At 34.4% G+C, this 21,611-nt stretch overlaps 1 long non-coding RNA gene across 3 annotated transcripts; it reads right to left on the bottom strand.

Annotated features, from left to right (window-relative positions):
- Window positions 1-679: 679 nt before the first annotated feature.
- LOC104648686 (uncharacterized) lies at window positions 680-15,058 on the bottom strand. 3 transcript variants are annotated; one of them, XR_011211096.1, is made up of 5 exons: window positions 14,845-15,046; window positions 11,825-11,920; window positions 9,865-9,990; window positions 2,271-2,347; window positions 680-914 (listed from the first exon to the last, which is right to left on the bottom strand). It is a non-coding gene; the product is annotated as an uncharacterized lncRNA (long non-coding RNA). The 3 variants fall into 3 exon arrangements; XR_011211097.1 differs by lacking the exon at window positions 2,271-2,347 and having other exon boundaries at window positions 14,845-15,042; XR_742663.4 differs by lacking the exons at window positions 680-914; window positions 2,271-2,347; window positions 9,865-9,990 and having other exon boundaries at window positions 11,709-11,920; window positions 14,845-15,058.
- Window positions 15,059-21,611: the final 6,553 nt, after the last annotated feature.

Raw genomic sequence — 21,611 nt, 5'->3', positions numbered from 1 at the left:
AACTCAAACCGCTCTCCCTCGTTGGATATATTTTTATTAGTGATAATAGAATTACATGACATTATCAGCTTGTCTTGTTTAAATAACTCATATAGTTGTGGAAACATCACTATGACAGAATCGTTCTACTTTTGGGAAATATTAAGTGATAGTGCATGGACTGAATGCATATCAAGAACTCGCTTATTTTAAATTCCATGAACACAAACAAACGACACAAACCATTTTTGTATTATTTATCTAACTAATTCTATTTTAGCTTTAATAATTCAAAATCTCTTCTATCTTCATGTATTAAAAATTGACCCTTAAATTTGGTATTTGTCCAAGTAGTAGTCTATTTTATTGTTTTTCCTAGTGTGATTTGGCCGAAACATTCTTTTGAATGTTATATTTGCATATTATCGCATTATATCATGTGAAGGCGTATCTTATGCGTATAAAATTTTGTGTCACTGCCAGAGAATATCGTCTGAAAATTTACCATCTGTTGTTTGATTATCTATGATATGACACATGTTAATCATGTGTGATGACACAATATCTCGAGCCATAATGATGCCTATCAACCCAACAGTAGGCAAGCCAAACCATGTCCTGAACCTTGTGAGTAATAGTATTGAGGTGAACTATCCTTAACGAAGAGAAGCATCAATGAACATAAGACATAAGAGGAAGGTTGAAGTGAAACCAAAACTATATATACAAAAGATACCTCACATAAGTTGGTTACTGAAAGAGTAGAAGTCCAAAAAGTGGACCTTAGAAAGAAGATTGTCTAAAAAAAGCAAAAGTCATGTCAAAATGTAAATACAGAAATGAGATAAGATATCCCAGAAAGCCATGTGCTCACCCACGTCCCTAGAACAGATTATTGCAGGATCAAACTCAACACTGATAGCTTGTGATCTAACCTGCATCATATAAAACACTTCATAGTGTAGAATGAATACCAAAGCAAGAAGTACCATGTATGCATGATAGGACGATTGGGAAAGAAAATTAAAATCAGATGAATAAGATAGGAATCAATCACTAACAAAGGTCAACAAAAATAAGAGTAGAGCAATCAGAGAGCAAGTCTAAGGATATTAAATCTAAATCTAGATAGCTATCCCCCCCAACCCCCCTACACACACAAGATTTGCTAGGACACTCAAGAACAAACAAAGAAGAACCCGAACAGAGTCCAATTAGCCCAATAGGTACAGAGAGAAGCAACAACTATGGAACCCAAAGAAAACAAAAGTACGAACTGACACAACCAATAACTCAAACCCAGTCAAAAAATTTGACTTTTATATCGAGCCATCTAGCTCACCATAAACTCTGGGGCATTACCGAGCTAGGTAAGTAAACATTTAGAAGTGAACTCTCTATGATTTTATATATGTCCCCACAATAATGTGTATAAATCCACTCAAGAATCCTTATTCCAACAGCCCAATCGGCTACCACTCTGAGGGCCCTATCAAGCAAATAAGTTATACCGTCTAAAACTCTCGGGAGCACTGCCGTAGGAAGAAATAGTTAGCAAGCTTTTTAACTCAAAAGAGGACCTAAAGTAGGTTATATTGTACTACACAAAAATTAATCACCTCGTGGACTTCCATATAGGTAATTCATTTATAATTCCTAAGGGGCCTACCAAATGAAAGCTAGAGTGTGCGGGTAAAATCAACACCGTATAGGATCCAATTCCAAAAATGGGTGAATCAACTCCAAAAGAACGTCAATCAACATCCACTATCAAGTACCTCACACCACAATCGACCGCCTGACACCAATCAAGGAAAATACCATGCCTCCAATAACATATTGGTATCATAAAAATAAGGAGAAAAGCCAAAAGGATCACACGCAATAAAAATCCCAACACTAAGTCAGCTATCAGAACCAAGTCTGCTATGCCGATCTACAAGGATTTAGTCCATCCACAATGGCGTCTCATACATACAAAAGTTAACTAGGTGTATGGGTCTCAGAAAATACTAGTCTATCCTAGACTAAGGACAAAGATAAATTCCAAAATAAATAATCAACCAACTAGATTCTACGCATGCAACAACAGATACACAACCAATCATGTAATTCACCAGTACCGACATATAAACAACCCTTCAACAAAATGGTACATAACCTGAAATGGCATGAAAAATCAACCCTGCAACTTTGTTTATGACAAGCAGAGATGACATACAAGCAGCACACCCTAATTCACACAATAATACAATCACCCTCAATCTCAAGGATGGGAAGTTGTAGCCTACTTGAAGGACAACTACACGCTCTCCAAATCAGTCCGCCGGAGCATTTCCTTTCCGAAAAGCCTTTAATTTTTTCCACGCTATCAAAATTAAAATCACATTATTAGCACAATTTTTACACACTAAATCATAATAATAGGAAAGAGAACCATTTGCTATTCAAAATTGATAAATATCATGCCTACAAAAGAATTAATTGCTTCAAGTGGTCCTAAAAACTCCCTCAAATTTGTAGTCCCAAATGGAGCACGTCTAAGAGCTCGGAATAGCTACATGCAATAAAAAAAAATGCAAAACTTTTCACAAAAAAAGTCTTTTTGAAGACATCATATTGGAGATACACCACAATCAAAGAACTTCTGACATGCTCCATAGAGTCACCCACATACACAAAGCAAACTAGAACAAACAGGACATCGAATCACTCAAAATGGAATTCTATAACTCCAGATAGTGAAGTTTCAAAGTCACGTTGGATCTCATTATTCCCTATTTAAGTAGTCAGAATTGTTGTTGCTAAAATCTAAATCTAGTTGTCAAAAGACTAATTACTAGTTTCTGAAGTTTTGCACCAACAACACTTGCTTTTGCAATAATTTTTAAAAGAGTCTATGGATGGACCTTTGGAAATCTTTAGGGACTCGATGAAAATAGACCAGATATGCTACCTAACTAAATTTTACATTGCAGACTCAGTGGCACAATTAGAATTTCCCTACAACGTCATTTAAACGAAAAATGTCCCCCAAACCTTAATGCATTTTTATCCAATTTCTAGTGTGGGCCTCGAAATATGACCTGAAGCCCCCGGGAAGCACGCGAAGTGTCCTTTTAGACCACACTCATTATTCCAAAATGAACTGTGCTAACATAATTCTCATACGAGCTTATTTATCAACAATGTGGACCCACGTAAAACTTAAGACAAAATTCAATGACTAAAGTGCCAAATTACCGCAAAGTAACACAGAAAGACTCGTGAATCATGCCAAACATGATACTAGCCTAATTTGGCTACTCCAGAGATGATGCAATTGTTAGAATTCCCATTTTAGGTTGGTTACTATAGGTTATGATGAAATCAACTTTATAAGTTTTAAAATCTCCAAAATAATGAGAAACAAGATAAAACCCAAACAAATGACCAGGAGACGGAACAGTTAGCCCGAACAAGTCATAAATGACATATGATACATACATGAACACTCTTAATGATGGAAAAGGTCATAAACATAGAAATGTCCTAGAGGGTCGTTACAACATCCACTACTAAAAGGACTTTCGTTCGTAGGAGAGAAAGTCATGAAGTACATGTAGGATCAAATAAGCAAGGGAACCGCTCCCGCGCCTCCCTCTCAATCTCCTAAGAATCGTACTAGGTCATGCCTCATATAGACCTTCATCACAGGAATGGCTATAGACTTCAATAGCCTCACATTTCTAGCGAAAATTGTAACTATTTCCTCAATATATGTGAGATGATAATCAAACTCATGACATTATAAGAGAGAACATGAGACTCATGTTGAACATATTGACGCAACATCAAAGGATTAAAACAGGATAAATAGCTCATAGGCCACATCACAAACTTCTTCAAAATCCCAAAAGGCCCAAAGTACAGGGGGATAAGCCTCCCTCACCTCCTAAATATCATCACGCCCTTCATGGGCGATACTAGGAAGAATACCGGGTTACCAACAAAAAATATCATTGGACGACTCGATCTGCATAAATCTGATGTCTACTCTAAGCCAACCAGAGCATATCCTAAATTAACCTTCGATGAACTATGACCTCCTGAAACAAGGTTTTACAACACAACCTACACTCCTTAGACTCAAAGAAACCAAATCAAGTGTGAAAATTCATTCTATACAAGGCCACAAATGGGGCACTCTGAATGCTAGAATTTTAGGTGTTGTTGTACGCAAACTCCCCCAAAGGAAAGAACTGGTGCGCCGAGCTCCGAAATCCATAACACATGCCTAAAACATATCCTCAAGAACCTAATAGATAAGTTATCAAATCCATGAATGCTTCAGGGGCATTAGTTAAAAAAAAGACATAACAAGGAACACAAAATGTCAAAAACTAGTCCTACATGTGTTCTTAGGGATGTTTGATTCTATAATCCTCAACTGATGGTTGTTGGATTTCAAGTCATTCGTACAAAGCACTACGACTCTTAAAAGTTATCGAATAGATCATTTATATGAGGAATAGGATAATTGTTCTTCACCGTCACCTCATCCAATTGTCTATAATTAATACATCTCCACATAGTACCGTCTTTCTTCTTGAAAATATGATAGCGCACCAAAACCTAATACAGAAGGAAGAATGAATTCTTTATCCATGATATACTGAAGCTAAAACTAAGCTCCTTAAACTCAACTAATCAGTACAATACGATGCTATGAAAATAAGTTTAGTACCCGACTCAAAATTAATGCCAAAAAATATATCCCGCTCCAAGGTTAGACTAGGAAGGTTAGTAGGGAACACATATAAAAAATCTCAGACCACAATCAACTTAAAGGCCCTACCCTAGTAACATCTCTAACATAAGCCAAATATTCCCCAAACCCCAGCCACAAGCCTGTGAGTTGTATATACGAAATAACCCCAACCAGTGTGCCATTACAAAAATCTTGCCACACCACCAGCTGAATATAAGGCATGGGTAATACAACACTCTTGACATAGAAACCCAGATCGCTCAATAAGGTGATAACAAGTCCATTCCAAGGACAAACAAATATCCACAATACGAAGCACAATAAGATGCATCCCAGTATCCTACACAATTAGTCACCATAGAAGATCAAAAAAATTGATTCACTACTAAAGAATTCCCTACTAGATAGAAACACGAAATGGCACCACTAAGGGCTCAAGATTCACCCACAATAGAGGAGCACAATAGACAGACACATAAAAATAAGTAGAACCATGATCAAAAAACGATGAGGTGTAATGATAGCATAAGACAATCTTACATATGATCACATTATTTAATGTCTTCGCCACTACTCTAGCGGGAGCAGAATATAAATGATCCTAGGTTCCTATACCATGCGCGTCAACGGTGGCACCTACACTCCCTCCCCGAGAGCCTCCCTGAACACTAGAATGCTGAATTCCTTCTCTTTTTTGAGGGGATCTTATTGCTAATAGTCTCACTACTTGAGGAGCTGGTAAGGCCGATTTAGAGCTAAGACATTGTATAGACTAATGTCCAAGATCCCCATACATGAAGCAACCCCGCGTTGATCAAGCCTCTACGAGAGGTTGGCAACACAGACATGATTAACTTATCTGAAACATTTCATGACCTAATTTGGGCATGTGCTATAACCATCGTGATTGCGTTAGTTACCGTCTAATTACAACAATGATGCCTGAAATGGGTGACTAGGCTGAATTTGCTAAAATCTTTGATGAACCAGGTCTTCAATATTCCTAGGCTTAATACAGACCACCCTAAAGTTTTCATCCTTCCAGGTCCTATTGATACTACCCCCGTAGGCCTTGCCATAGAGCTACTCAAATGCGCAGGCATGGACAACACCAATAAAAAATCTACCTACTGAAACCATAAAATACGACTAAATACATAACTACAAACTCAATCCATTACCAAAGGACTTGAGTATTTCCTTGATTGATTGAATGATCATGGAGGGATGATGGGATAACTTGTGAAATTTGGCCTAATTCGCAGATACCGTCATGGAGCCCTCCTCTAACCTCGAGAACTCATCAAAATTTAAATTTTTTTAATGCTCTATGGGATAAATCTTGTTAGAAAAATTCAAAGAGAACTTTGCCCACTCTATTAGCAATGACCCTGGTGGTATGGTCTCAAAGAAAGAGCACATCCACTGCCTGGCTAGCTCATCTAACGTATAAGTTGTGAACTTCCCTCCCCTCTTCTCTACAAACCCAAAAGCCTGCAAGCTACTCCACTAACCCCAGAGTCTGATGTCGCTCTCGGCATTTAGTAAAGAAATCTTGTGCATCCTCGCCAACTGCACAAGCAAACATCCATGGTTATAGTCTCAAAAACACCCCATGCATCTTTTGTTCCCTTAGTCGAATAACTTTTTTTAAAACATCTGGCTGAATGGCAGCATGTGCTGACGACTGCTGAACTTCTAGGACCGCTGAGAAAGCTTCATAATTTGTATTGGGGCTACATGTTGTTCAATTCCACCAATAGTCGCTAAAATATACATATGCATTATCTATACATCATAGGCGGTAGCTGGTGTTGGTGGTGGCTAGCCTAGTCCAGGCCCCACCGGCTAGGAAGGAATCTAGTCTAACTAAGGCTCTGCCTATCGATTTCGGGTACTCCTTCCCTCGAGTTGGTATTACAGCCCGGCCTCGGGGTCGACCTCTATTTCCTGTGCGAGCCATTGTGTGATACAATGAAGCAAGTAGTAATCGATAAATTTTACTATAAAAGAATGTGCTAGAAGTATACAAAATAAGAAAACTCCCTAAGGACCTCTTGTAGCCTCCTGAATATAATTCACAGACATCTTCACGCTGATCTTTATGACTCTACTAGATGTTAGCTCTGGACTAGTGAAACTGAGGAACCTACTTAAAACTCAATCTAAGGGAAACTAAGTCTCATCCTACTTAAAGGTTGACTGTGCGTGCTCCAAGTTACTCTGCCAGAGCTTTTCCTTTCCGAACAACCTTGGAATTTTGTCATAATATTAAAAATTCAACCATGTACGATCATTTACTGAAATCATCAAAATTAGAGATAGACTATTTTTTTAGTCTAGATAAGGAAATGTGGGACTAGAACGATAATTTCTGGAATTGACTCCAGAAGAGGACCAAAACACTCCTCCAAGCTTGTGCTCCAAACGGAGAACATCTCGGGGCATGGAAAACTCCTTGCATCAACAAACCATATAGACTTAGGAGAGCCACTTACAATGCTGATACACCACAATCAGAGACTTTATTACACACTCAAGATGCTACACATACAACCAACTCAAACTCCAATTCATCGGACATTGAATTACCAAAAATGGAGCTCGAGAATCCATATATTAACGTTTCAAAATAAGAAAGAATCTGATTTTAACTATTGGAATAACAACATATCTGGACTCTAAATGCTAAATCTAGTCGCCAAAATATTAAATTCACGTCGCAAAAGATCTACACCAACAACACAAGATTTTTTGATTTTTTAAAAAAGTCTCTAAATAGACCATTAGAATTCGTTCAAGACCCGATGAAAATAAACCACATATTCTACCTCATTCAATGTCATTGTTGGAATTTCAATACGATGTCATTTCGAAAAAATTGGCCGCACGCCCAAATTTTTGCCAATCTCCAAAATGGGCCTCGAAATAAGACCACAAGTTTGAAAAATCTCACCAAATGTCATTCGAAACAAAAAATCAACATTCCGAAACTAACTTCCTTGAAAAAATTATCATACAATTGTGTTTACCAAGAATGTTAATCAAAGTAAAACTTAAGTTATAATTCGAAGGTTTATGTGCTAGATGTCCCCAAAGTCAGACTGTATGCCTTAGGACTTGTGCCAACCATGCTAACAACCTATTTTTGGTGTTGTGGATCTTGTGCAACTTTCAAATTACCATTTGATGTCGTTTACTTGAGGTTATGACTGAAATCAACTTTTCATGTTTCAAAAGCTCCTATAGGATAACGGGTATAAAACACAAATGAATGACTCGACGATCAAATAGTCAGTCCTGGTAAGTCATAAATTACTTGTGGTCGCTAGGGGAAAGCTCTTAATTATGGAAAGATGACATAAACATAGAAATTACCTGGAGGGTCATTATACCATAGAACAAGAAGCAACACATCGAGCACAAAATAGACAACACATAATATCCCTAATGATGTTATTTATTAAAGGTGTTCAAATTTTTTTTCAATATAGCAGCACAAACCTTTTTCCAAAAATGCACATAGAATCTATCACAACTTGGGCGGAGTTTGTCAATGTATTCTTAGTGGTTTCCCTCTAAGTGACCATTGCAATTGTAAAACTAAGTGATCATTAATATGGACACAAACATAGAACTATTTACTAAGATTGGGCACAGAGTTTAAGAGTAAAAAAAAATTCAAAACTTCTCGCATATAGTAAGCTATGGCTATAAAGTAAAACAAGAAATTTGATGTTAAATTGTTACTAGGTGTGGAAATATGTCCCTTTTTATGGAATGAATAAAAAGAAAAGGCTATTGCATATATTATTATAGAGGTAAAATCCTAATAGCAACTATTTTATATTTCAGGTCTACCAATAGTAAAATGGAAAAGCCAATGATGTTATATCTCTGGCATTCCATTTGTCTTGCTTTGAGTTCTCACTAGCATTTTATTTTTAGATTTTTATTGAGAAACAGTACTCCTCTAACCAGCTTGATCAAGAGTCCGGGGAGGGAAAATTGACAGAGCTCTACTAAAGAATGTGCTAGATATATTTGTTGAAATTGGATTGGGGTCAATGGATTATTTTGAGAACGATTTTGAAGATGCAATACTCGAGGACAAAACAACTTATTATGCTTGCAAAGATTCGAACTGCACATGAATCTTCAAGGATACAATCAGAAGCTTTTCAAGAATAATAAGATGCAGTGTCCTCGACCATTGTAACTTCAAAATTGTTCTCATAATAATTCATTGACAACACTAAAATTTTTACAATTATATCTAGTACATTCTTCATTAGAGCTCTGTCAATTTTCTCTTTCTCATGCTCTTGATCAATCTTGTTAGAGGAGTACTGTTGCTTGATAAAAATTTAAAAAGAATTGTCTCCGACAACTCAAAGCCAGAGAAAATAGATACCAAAGATATAGCAACATCTCTGACTTTTTCATTATACATTTGGAAGATTTGAAATAGGAAACAATTGGCAGTACGATTTTACTTCTATCCCAATTGATGTGATACTCCTCCCTTTTAGTCATTCCACATAAAAGGACATCTTTCCATATTTTTTAAAAGTTAAAGTTCAAATTTCTTGTTTTACTTTATAGCCAGAAAGTTTCAATAGCTTAATTTCTACCACTAGTTTCAAAATTCCTTCTCTTTCTCTTCTAATCAAACTTTTTTTTACTATGATCATCCATTAAAACATATTCATCTAAGTTCAGGTCATGGCTTTAATATTGTTTTTTGTTATTATGATTTTTTGGGTTTTCCCTCTTCTAGAATTTGTTATTCCGTTTGACACGATACTCAAATGCTGCCACATCTTACTAAATAAAATCTAAAATAAGATAAAACAATCAAATATGTGGAAGTTATCACGAGTAAATTAATCTAGCACATAATGAAAAGTTTAGAGGCTTCTCCAATGCAATCTCATAAAAATAAATATGTGAATGATGCTTAGGACAATTATCAATGCCACAGCTTCTAAGGTAAGAATATTGGAGTCAATAGATAATACAATCGCAACGTTAGCATAACGAAGGGACCGGGTAGTAGAACAAAGGTATTTGGAGTCAAGGTTAATGGGGAAACAAGAATAACTTTGGAAATAAAAGTGCAAATTTTTACATACCTCCTAGAGGGAAGATATGTATATCACAGTAGTGGTGAATGAAGCCTAAGAGTGCTTTACAAAAGTAAGAGAGGATATATGCAAAAGTTCGCACCATGTTTGAGATGATCAACCCCAATACGTCCTCTATCCAAAAGCATGAAATGCAAATTAGAGACATTACAAAAGAGCGTAAGCCCCTCAGAGGGCAAATTTAAAGAAAGACTATTGAGTATCTATCTCATTTCAAGGAAATCATCACTTGTAGTAGCAATTTTCTCCCAAAAGAAGTAGAAAAAAATTATAGTTGTTGAACAGACTATATAGAAAAAGGGAGCCCAAGAAGAAGAGATAAAATTGACTTGCTGGGTTATCTCTCTTGCTTATGTAGATTAAGTAAAAAAGAAGGAAAATTTTGGACCTTTCACCACTTGAAATCATGAATTTTTTAGTGTCTAGTGTGATAATACGGATAACATCAACTTGATTCCTTTCTCTATTGATAAGCATTCTAGTCGATGTAAGACATAGTTCTATCATTGTTACTGATACTATATGACATAAAAATCATATGTCTGTAAATACGCTTTAAGGGATGATCTTCTTGTTTTTTTCCCCAGTAAATTCAATATAAAGACTTGATTTTTTTGAATATTTCCTATTTTTAAGGTAAGTAATTTATAGGCAAAGTAGTATTGGAAAGATTTGGATCACACATGGTTCTCTTCGTCGTTATGATTTTGTATCCATTCTCCCCCCCCCCCCTTTTCTTCTTGTTTTTCCGGCACCTCAATTAGTTGTACATTAACATAAATAAATAAAATCGTATAAGTATAAAATAATAGATAGCTCCTTCAAATAGATGATGACATGACCGAACAATTGGGTTGAGGGATTCAAAAGTTTCCAGAGGACAACGTTAACACTATGCCTTATAAGCAAGAATTTAATGAAGTGTTTTAGTTACTTACATTAGTGCAAAATACACTAGAAGAGATGAAATAATGATCAAATACCTATCAAGGAAACATGTAATGTATTTCCTCCCCTCTATATCGTAAATAAACTTTCAAGGAGTGTTCCAAGAATGATATCACTAGATAGTTAGTCCATTATTAACATTAGAGAAAAGAACTTCATTATATAAACTTTTACGACACTTTTCTTAAACATGGATGCGGGACAGAACTCTACAGACTTGATGGACGGGCTTGGACTTGTTAGGTTTGGCCCATTTCCTTGATGATGATTTTCAATTTAATCATAACTTTTTTATCTTTGGACTGTTTTGCGAATGGAGTTGTCGGTCCTTCCCTTAATTCTTACAAGAGAGTAACCATCGGGAAGGACTAGAGACTCTATTTCAAGAACAGTCTAGAGACAAAAAATAATCATGATTACATTCAAAATACACATTTGTTGATTAATAAAAGTGTCCTTGTAGTTTATGAAATGAAGTGTTTTTCTAGTATGATAATAATGGACTAACAATTTTATAATATCATCCTTTGGACACTACTCAGAACTTAATTATTGATTTAGAGCAGATTAAGTACTACATGTATATTGGTTACATATTCAATGTTTTTTTCCTCTCTTTTAATGTAGTTTGCATGCAATATAGGTAATTAAGATTCTTCATCCAATTACTACCGATATGAAATCGTTTTGAAGTAGTCTTTAACAAAGTTGTGAATCTCACAGCCATGTTATTCAATGATGTTATCATTCTATTCATCAAATCTATCTATTTATGTGGTACGCCCATGATTCATTTGTTTGATGAAGATATATAAAGTTACTACAAAAGCAAGAAGAAGGGACAAAAATAATTACAAAACCGTAATGGTGGAGATAGAACTATGTGTTACTCAAATCATTTCAATCTTAATTTACTTGTAAATTATTTACCCTACAAAAGAAAAATTCTTCCAGCAATTCAATATATATAATGAGTTTAGTTGAAAAAAGATAAGATCACCTTTATAGTATATTTATGGACATAATTATTTATAGAGTAATGAAATACTTGTGAGCATGATTTATATTTCATCTTTCTTCTTTAAGACCATTGAATCTGTCAACACAATGAAATACTTTAGTTAGTGCAATACCCTAGTGATAGACAATAGTAAAACATATACACATCACTCTATCATATATTACTAAAATTGACAAACTAAAAAGATGAAAGAATGGATTACCATTTGATCTCTAGTCTAAATTAGATATCTATTTATGTAATATTAAATAATAATCTTTTAATTATTTTTTTAATTTTAAGTTATTTATTTGAAAGATAATGACATAATTAAAAATTAAAATGTAAGTTAAAATATGTTGCTTAATTTACTAATTCAATTATCTAGGAAAATGAAAGGGTTCTTTGTCAATTAATTGATACTTCATAATAAATCACTCAGTTACTAGAGTTAACACATGTAAGTTGTAATATTGAAATTAAATCACATTCATGATATATATATATATCTATATATATGTGTGTGTGTGTGTGTCTATTTTCTTTAAATTATTACTACGTTATGCATATAATTTTTTTTGTATAACACATACAATATTTTTATGAAGAGTAAGAACTACTAACAATTTATTTCTATTTACAACCTTCATTTATCTTCATAAATATTACTATTTATGTATCACTTACTTGCATGCCTCTTCGTCGTAAAGATATTCAAGAGAATTTAAAAAGCTTTATCAAGCTATAAATATGTGGACTTATTAATAAGGAGTAATAAATACATAAAGGGAAAGATTCAAAGAAAGCAAATGAGAAAAGCGACTTTAGTTAACTATTAGAATCTAGTTCACTACCTCTTCTTCCAATTAGGTTTTTAAGAAATTATTCTTATTGAAACCGTTGAAATTTAAAATAATTATATAGCAATGTACATGAATTTATTAACCTAGCATGCAAATACATTTATTGTCCTTTTAGCAATTGTTTGTACTTTGTGTTAAGAAAGAATTAGTCATTTTATTATTTTTTATTATTAGAATCTATTTTTTTAAAAAAAAAATGTTTAACTTCATACAAAAAATATTGAAATAATATTATGAACTGGAGGAATTATTACTTCTCACACAAATTTCAATTTTGAAAAAAAAAATTAAGGTATATAACATAGTATTTTGAATTTCTATAATAAAAAGTAAAATTTGAGGACAATCTATGAAATATTCACCTGAACAGACACTTGAATATTCTTTTAAAAATTCATCTCCTCAAAAACATAATTGTTCCGATCTAACTAATAAGTAGTTCTTCATTATTTTAAGTCAGACGATAACTTATTATTCAAGTTTAATGAAATATGCTCACCATTCCAATAGGTTTTGGATTTCGTGTTTTTACTTTTAAAAAATTATTATATCTTAATATTCAAGAAAAAATAGTTTGTGCTAATGGAATATTCGTGTCAAGCACGTGTTCTGATAATAATGCATATAAAAATAGATATTACAATCTATAAATAATTCCACACTTTTAGTGTAATTTAAAATCGTTACAATTTGATTCACATGTAGTTGAATGCAAATTAAATTCGTTTTATCCTCCTACCTTGAAATTTATTGGAGAAAATTTCACATTAAAATAAAGAGTTTGTTGTTAATATATGAAAAAATAATTGAATGAATCTCTAGCTTATTATCTTGTAGTTTGAAAGTGTACGAAAGTACTTAACTATAATTATAATAGGTTATGTTGTTGCACATAAACAAAGATATTAAATACATGTCATTCATATAAATTTGATATATAAAATTTAAATAATTGGTAATACTAAAATATACTAAAATAGTATTCCTCTTATTGCAAGGAGGTCGAAAGCTTGTAGTTTCACTATACCCCTACCTTAAAAAATTTACATCCTCAATTAAAAATAAATTAGATTCAAATCAAGATAAAAACAAATATCCTTTTATTAAAAACAAACTAGACTCAAATAAAGATGAAACACACACATCCATTAATTAAAAACAAAACAGTCTTAAATCAAGTTACAAAAACACAGATCCATTATTTAAAAACAAACCAGACTCTAATCAAGTTGAAAAATAGAGATCAAATAAGTAAAAAGGAATTAGACTCAACTTAAGTTGAAAACTACAGATCCATGAATTATAAAGAAACTAGAGACAAATCAAGCTGAAAAACAAAGACCCGTCTATTAAAATGAACGTAGACTCAAATCAGGTCGAAAAACATAAATGTATCCATTAAAAGAAACTAGGCTCAAATAAAGATGAAAAAAATAAATATCCAACAATCAAAAGAAACTATATTTAAATAAAGTTGAGAAGTACACTTCCATTGATTAAAAAAACGTAGACTCATATCAAGTTGGAAAAATATAGATCCATCAATTCAAAAGAATTTTAACTTAAATCGAGCTGAAAAACACAGAACCGTCAAGTAAAAGAAAACTAACCACAAATCAAGGTGAATAACACATATCCATCAATTAAAATAAAATTAGACTGAAATAAAGCTGAGAAACACATATCCATTACTTAATAAGAAACTAGACTAAAATCAAGATGAAAAATTATAAATACATCGATAAAATAAAATCAATTAAAGTTATAACAAAACCTAGATCGATCAATAAAAAAACAAGTCCAAAATCAATCTAAAAAATAAAATCCATCAATAAAAAAGATACTAGACTTAATATAGGCTTAAAAATACATATCCATCAATTAAAAAGAAAATACACTTGAATCAAATTGAAAAACACGGATCCATCAATTAAAAACAAACTAGACTCATATCAAACAATGAATGAATAGAAACACTAACATTTACCCAACCAATAGGCGCTCAGGATGACAATCCTTGGTTCACTCATAGAGATGCACAACAATTTGATCAAAAGAACTAATCATATAGATAAGAAAAAGGAATGAACAGATGCACCTTTTAATCCCACGTTACAAATAAAAAATAAGTTATGAAGAGAAGAACACAAATCTTACTTCTACAAGACGAGAAGCAACGATGAACACCAAAGAGGGACATGAGTGTTGATCATCCAAAGAAGAACATGAACTAGACTGTTATTATGGAATCTCATCACTATCGACTTATTCAGTAGAGAGAGGATGTTGAGAAATAAAATTATGAACCTTCTATTGCAAACCCTAGTAATATATTAGTTGATATAACAAAAGGCCTCTTTTTTGGACTGGGCCATTTATCTTGGCCTTTTTTATTGTGTGTTTGTGGAACTATATGGAAACCCATATTGTGGAATACATAGTTATACCTAATTAGCTTTAAAAATAGAATAGTTAGACCTAATTAGCTTTAAAAATAGAAAAAGTAAAGTTGTAAATATAAATCTTAAATATTAAACTAGTCAAGATCATACTTTTTCAACAATATAACTAGTTTACATGTTAATTTTTTTTAATTAATAAACCTTTTTTTTAATAAAAAAAATTTGTAGGCATAAAATTTGTCAACAACGCCAATTTATAAGAATTTATTAGTACCCAAGATACAAATTAGTTTTTTCAATTCACCTATACATTTGAAGTGTTACACGATTTTGTCATAGTAAAAATAATTTATTATCAAATTTTTTTATTGTCATCACCAAGTAGGACGAAGTGTATACCAACATGTGTACATTATTCGACTTGAAAATTGTATTAGAAGTTTGTTGGAATTGACCAATTCCAAGTGAACAATAATTAAGCATAGTAGAAATTAAAAGTTTGGATAGATGTGATTAAATTTGCAATAAGATGTTGACGTATTAGGCCAAGAACATAAAAGTTGGTGTAATGCTAAATGACTAAAATACCTTATACATTTGTTCAAAAATTTATAGGGAAAATGCATAAGTAATTCCTCAACCCTTTCTTTAAATCGCAGAGACACACTTATAGAATACTAAGGTCCTACCATCTCGACCTTATTTTACAAATAACATTTTCGTCCTATGTAGCACTAGTAAAAAAATACAACATAAGTTGGGCCCAAAAAGATAGCGCAACATAGGTTGAATGGGCTAGAAAATTATTTATTGAATAAGTTCAGAGGGTAATAGGACCTTAGTATAGTATAAGTGTGTCTCTAGAATTTCGGGTATAGGTTGAGGTGGTACTTATGCATTTTTCCCAAATTATATGTCAATATTAATTTTTTTAAGGGAAAAAGGGAACGACCAATACTAATTAGTAAAGTAAAAGTTGGTGTTCTATTTTCGAAAAAAATATCTATGTTAAAAAAATAATATATATATATATATATATATATATATATATATATATATATATATATATATATATATATATATATATATATATTTGAATATAATTTTGTTCCTACCATAAACCGAATATGCTAAAATATCCAATTGAACATTAAATAATAATTGCTTTATCATCCTAAAAATTCAAACATCACCAACTAAATGTTACCACCTCATTGTTTTACTTCATATATCAACAATTTATGTCCTTGTAAACGTTGTCAAACTCTTTATTTTTCTTCATTTATCGATTAAATTGGATAATTAGTTTATATCAAATTCTACTCATTAAGTAATCTTTTATAAAGACATCAACAATATGTCAAATTCTCACCATTGAATAGAAAAACTCACGAGGTATACATTGAATCTCTTTATTAATTCCATGTAAATTTTATCCAATCATATTTTTATTTCCTCTAATTTTATGTTGAATAAAAAAAAATTTGAGATCATGTATTGTAAAATTATACAATTTTCTACAAGAACCTCGAATTGTAGAATTGTTTGCTATGAAAAAAATTCTCATAACACTATAAAATCCTCATTCATCAATGAAGAAAAGAACATTTGCACGAAAAATCCAAATACTTTTAATAAATTTTGTAACATTTTGAGATAAGGCACAAGTACCCCTTTAGACTATACATAGAATTTTTCAAATCACATCTTAACTACACTAAGATCCTATTACATCCCAAATCAATTTTTGAAATTTTGTCTTTTTTTTTTTTTGCCAATGTGACATCCAAACATCTCCCACACGATCCAACTTCATGGACTCACAAATTGATTTACGTAAGTCAAAAGGTGTTTAAAAGTATAAAATAAACTAGGTATATTACCTGTACATCGCACGAGATTGAACTATTTTATTAATCCTACATATAATCATTCTATAATATTCCAATCGATACATGCAGTACATTGTACAAAATATTTTATTATAAGACACAATGTTCCTCTTCAAATCTTAAAATGCTTTACCTTATTTTTTTAATTTTTATTTTTGGTATAAAAAATTATTTGTCATAGATAGATTTTAAGTATAAAAAAGAAGTCTAAGAAAAACTCCGTAAACATAGTTGGTCAAATGTAATAAAAAAATTTTAGTTTTCAAGAAGATATAATGAACAATATCAGATGTTAAAAAAATTGTCACGACCCAAATCCGGACCGCGACTGGCACCCACACTTACCCTCCTATGTGAGCGAACCAACCAATCTAAACCTTAACATTTCAATGTAACATCAACAGAAAAAAATGCGGAAGACTTAAACTCATTAATAAAAACCAATTCAATAACTATCAATATTCAACATCTATTATTCCCAAAACCTGGAAGTCATTATCACAAGAACATCTACTTTAAACTACTAATTCTAAGAGTTTCTAAAAGCTAAAAATACATAAGAAGCTAGTCCATGCCGGAGGTTCAAGGCATCAAGACATGAAGGAGAAGATCCAGTCCAAGCTAGACGCATTAGCTCACCCTGAAGATCCGGTGTGACGAAGACTGGCTTGAGTTACTGTTGAGTCGAAGATGACGGCACGTTTGCTGCACTCCACAAATAACAAGAAGAAAAACATAAAAGTAGGGGTCAGTACAAACCACGGGTACTGAGTAGATATCATCGGCCAACTCAAAATAGGGAACATTATGTATTAAGCAATATCATAAAATCAACTAATATCCTTAACATGCAGCATTTATAGTTACCATAACCCTTGGTTACAACACCAAGCACATCAATGAGGACTCTCACCTCCTCATCATACTCATTTGGGAATTTAGTTCATTAGATTGGATATATTATCATATTTCAAGATTCATTATCTTTATTCCTCTCGTGTCGGTACGTGACACACCGCTCCTCAATATACTATCCTGGTATCGGAACGTGGCACCCGATCCATATTCTATCCTGGTGTCGGAACGTGACACTCTGATCCTCATATACTATCCTGGTACCGGAACGTGGCTCCCGATCCATATATATTCTATCCTGGTGTCGGAACGTGACACCCGATCCATATTCTATCCTGGTACCGGAACGTGGAACCCGATTCATATTCTATCCTGGTGTCGGAACGTGACACCCGATCCATATTCTATCCTGGTACCGGAACGTGGCACCCGATCCCCTAATCTCACTACTTTCATTCATCAAGCCTTCTTTAATACCAAGGCATCATCATTATCAAAGTAGATTAGGGTTTCTTTTCAAGATTTGGGATTCAATAGTTTCATCATGCTTATTTATTCATAATTACATAATCACATCATTCATGCAAGCATACAATTAAGCATATAGAAGGGTTTACAATAATACTAACACATATCATTCACTATTAAGAGTTTACTACGAATAGCATGAAATAATCATAACCTACCTCCACCGAAGAATTGAAATCAACAAGCTATCTTCTCAGAATCCTTGCTATCCTCTTCGTTTCTCTCTCTTTCTACTCGTTTCTCTTTCTTTTTCTGTCTCTTTTTGTTCTTTCTTATTTTTCTTATTCAAACCCTCTTTCTTTTACCCTAATTAGTATATAATTAAGAATAAAAGATGGCGATAATACCCCACTAATTAACTTAGGGTTACCTCTTTTAACCCCCAAGAATTTGAGTTATTAATATAAACCCACGAAATCTATAATTAAGATAAGAATGGTCCAAAAACGTCCCTTAAAACGTGTAAGGAAATCCGATCCTGCCAGGGATTTGCGCAACCTGTGACGGGCCGTCGTGCCTGTGACGGGCCGTCGTGCCTGCGACGGTCCGTCCTGCAGGTCGTCGCAATGTTCAGAGAGTGGATTTTCACTGAAGTCTCCGTGACGGTCCATCACGCCCGTGACGGTCCGTCCTGCCATTCCGTCACGAAGTTCAGAGAGTCGATTTTCAGTACCCAATTTCAGATTTTCTAAGTGTTTTGAAACGAGACCCTGCGACGGTCCGTCGTGCCCTTGACAGTCCGTCGTGGGGTCCGTCGCTTCTGCCAGTTTTTCCAGAATTGAAGTCTGTTGCTCAAGACGACTAAACGGGTCATTACATTAGATACCAATTTACCCATCGTTCGTCCCCGAACGATCAAAAGAAGGAAAACAAGGGTGAAAAGGAGTACCTGAATCAGTAAACAGATGTGGGTATTTTTCTTGCATATCCGCCTCCTTCTCCCAAGTGGCTTCTTCAACCGGTCGATTCTTCCATTGCACCTTGATGGACGCAATCTCTCTTGACCTCAACTTGCGAACTTCTCTATCTAAAATAGCAACAGGCTCCTCCTCATAAGACAAGTTCTCATCAAGCAAAACTGAATCCCATCGGATAATGTAATTCCCATCCCCATGGTATCTTTTCAACATCGACACATGGAATACCGGGTGTACTCCGGACAGCCCTGGAGGCAAGGCTAACTCATAAGCCACCTCTCCTACTCACTTAAGTACTTCAAATGGTCCAATGTACCTTGGACTTAGTTTACCCCTTTTTCCCAACCGCATCACCCCTTTCATGGGCGAAACCTTCAACAAGACTTGTTCACCTTCCATAAACTCTAAGTCCCTAACCTTTCGATCTGCATATTCTTTTTGTCTACTTTGCGCCGCTAGAAGCTTTTCTTGAATAGACTTCACTTTCTCTATCGAATCTCTCAAAAGGTCAGTACCCCAAGGCCTAACCTCAAATGCATCAAACCAACCAATGGGAGACCTACATCTCCTACCATACAAGGCTTCGAATGGAGCCATGTCAATGCTTGAGTGATAGCTATTATTGTATGAAAACTCCGCTAAGGGTAGGAAGCTATCCCAATGACCACCAAACTCTATCACACACGCACGAAGCATATCCTCCAACACTTGAATCGTCCTTTCAGACTGACCATCGGTCTGAGGATGGAACGCAGTAGTAAGGTCCAACCTAGTACCCAATTCCGCATGCAATGTTTTCCAAAACTTAGAAGTAAACTGAGTACCTCTATCTGATATGATGGAGAGTGGAACCCTATGCAACCGAACAATTTCTGAGACATAGATTTTGGCTAACTTCTCTGCATTGTAAGTCACCTTGACCGGAATGAAATGAGCAAACTTAGTGAACCTATCAATAATCACCCAAATAGAGTCATACTTACCCATTGTCTTTGGAAGACGAACCACAAAATCCATTGCAATCCTCTCCCACTTCCATTCCGGAATGGGCATTCTCTGAAGTGTTCCTCCGGGCCTTTGGTGTTCATACTTTACTTGTTGACAGTTTGGACATTTGGCAATAAAATCCACAATGTCACGCTTCATTCTACTCCACCAAAAGTTTTGTTTTAGGTCACGATACATCTTGGTTGCACCCGGATGTATAGAATACCTTGAACTATGGGCCTCTGTCAGAATAGTGTTGATCAAATCATCGACGCGGGGTACACATACCCTTCCCTTGATTCTCAAAACACCTTCCTCATCGATTTGTGCTTCCTTAGCCTCTCCTCGCAATACCTTATCTTGGATTCTTCTTAGTTTCTCATCATCAAACTGTTTTCCCTTAATTTTGTCAAGAAAAGAAGATCTTTACTAAACAGAAGCCAACAATCCTCCCTTCTCATTTACTTCTAATCTCATCAAGTCATTAGCTAGAGTCTGAACCTCTCTAGCCAAAGGGCGTCTAGAAGCTTGCAAGTGAGCTAGACATCCCATGCTTCCCGCCTTTCTACTTAAAGCATCCGCTACAACATTCGCCTTTCCCGGATGATACAAGATAGTGATATCGTAGTCCTTTAGTAACTCCATCCATCTCCTCTGTCTTAAGTTCAAATCTTTCTGTGTAAAGACATACTGTAGGCTACGATGATCCGTATAGATCTCACACTTAACCCCATACAAATAGTGTCTCCATTGCTTTAATGCAAACACCACCGCAGCCAATTCCAAATCGTGGGTCGGATAGTTACGTTCATGCACCTTTAGTTGCCTTGAGGCATAAGAAATCACACTCTTCTCTTGCATTAGTACTGCACCCAAACAAGAATAGGATGCATCACAATAAACAATGAAGTTCTTACCCTCTACTGGCAAGGTAAGGATAGGTGCGGTAGTCAACAAAGTCTTGAGCTTCTGAAAGCTTTCCTCACACTCATCCGACCATACAAATGGAACATTCTGCTTAGTCAAGTTCGTCAATTGGGAAGCAATAGAAGAGAATCCCTTGACAAATCGGCGGTAATAACTAGCTAACCCAACAAAGCTCCTTATTTCTGACACATTAGTGGGTCTTACCAAATTCTTCACTGTTTCAATCTTAGAAGGATCCACCATCACTCCTTCCTTAGAAACCACGTGCCCCAAGAAGGACACTGCATCTAGCCAAAACTCACACTTAGAGAACTTGGCATAAAGCTTTTTCTCCCTTAACATTTCCAATACCAATCTCAAATGCTCTTCATGCTCCTTCTTGCTCTTTGAGTATACCAATATATCATCAACAAATA

This window comes from Solanum lycopersicum, chromosome 8, assembly GCF_036512215.1.
Source record: "Solanum lycopersicum chromosome 8, SLM_r2.1".
Lineage (NCBI taxonomy): Eukaryota > Viridiplantae > Streptophyta > Magnoliopsida > Solanales > Solanaceae > Solanum > Solanum lycopersicum.
This window is presented reverse-complemented; position numbering and strand designations above follow the sequence as displayed.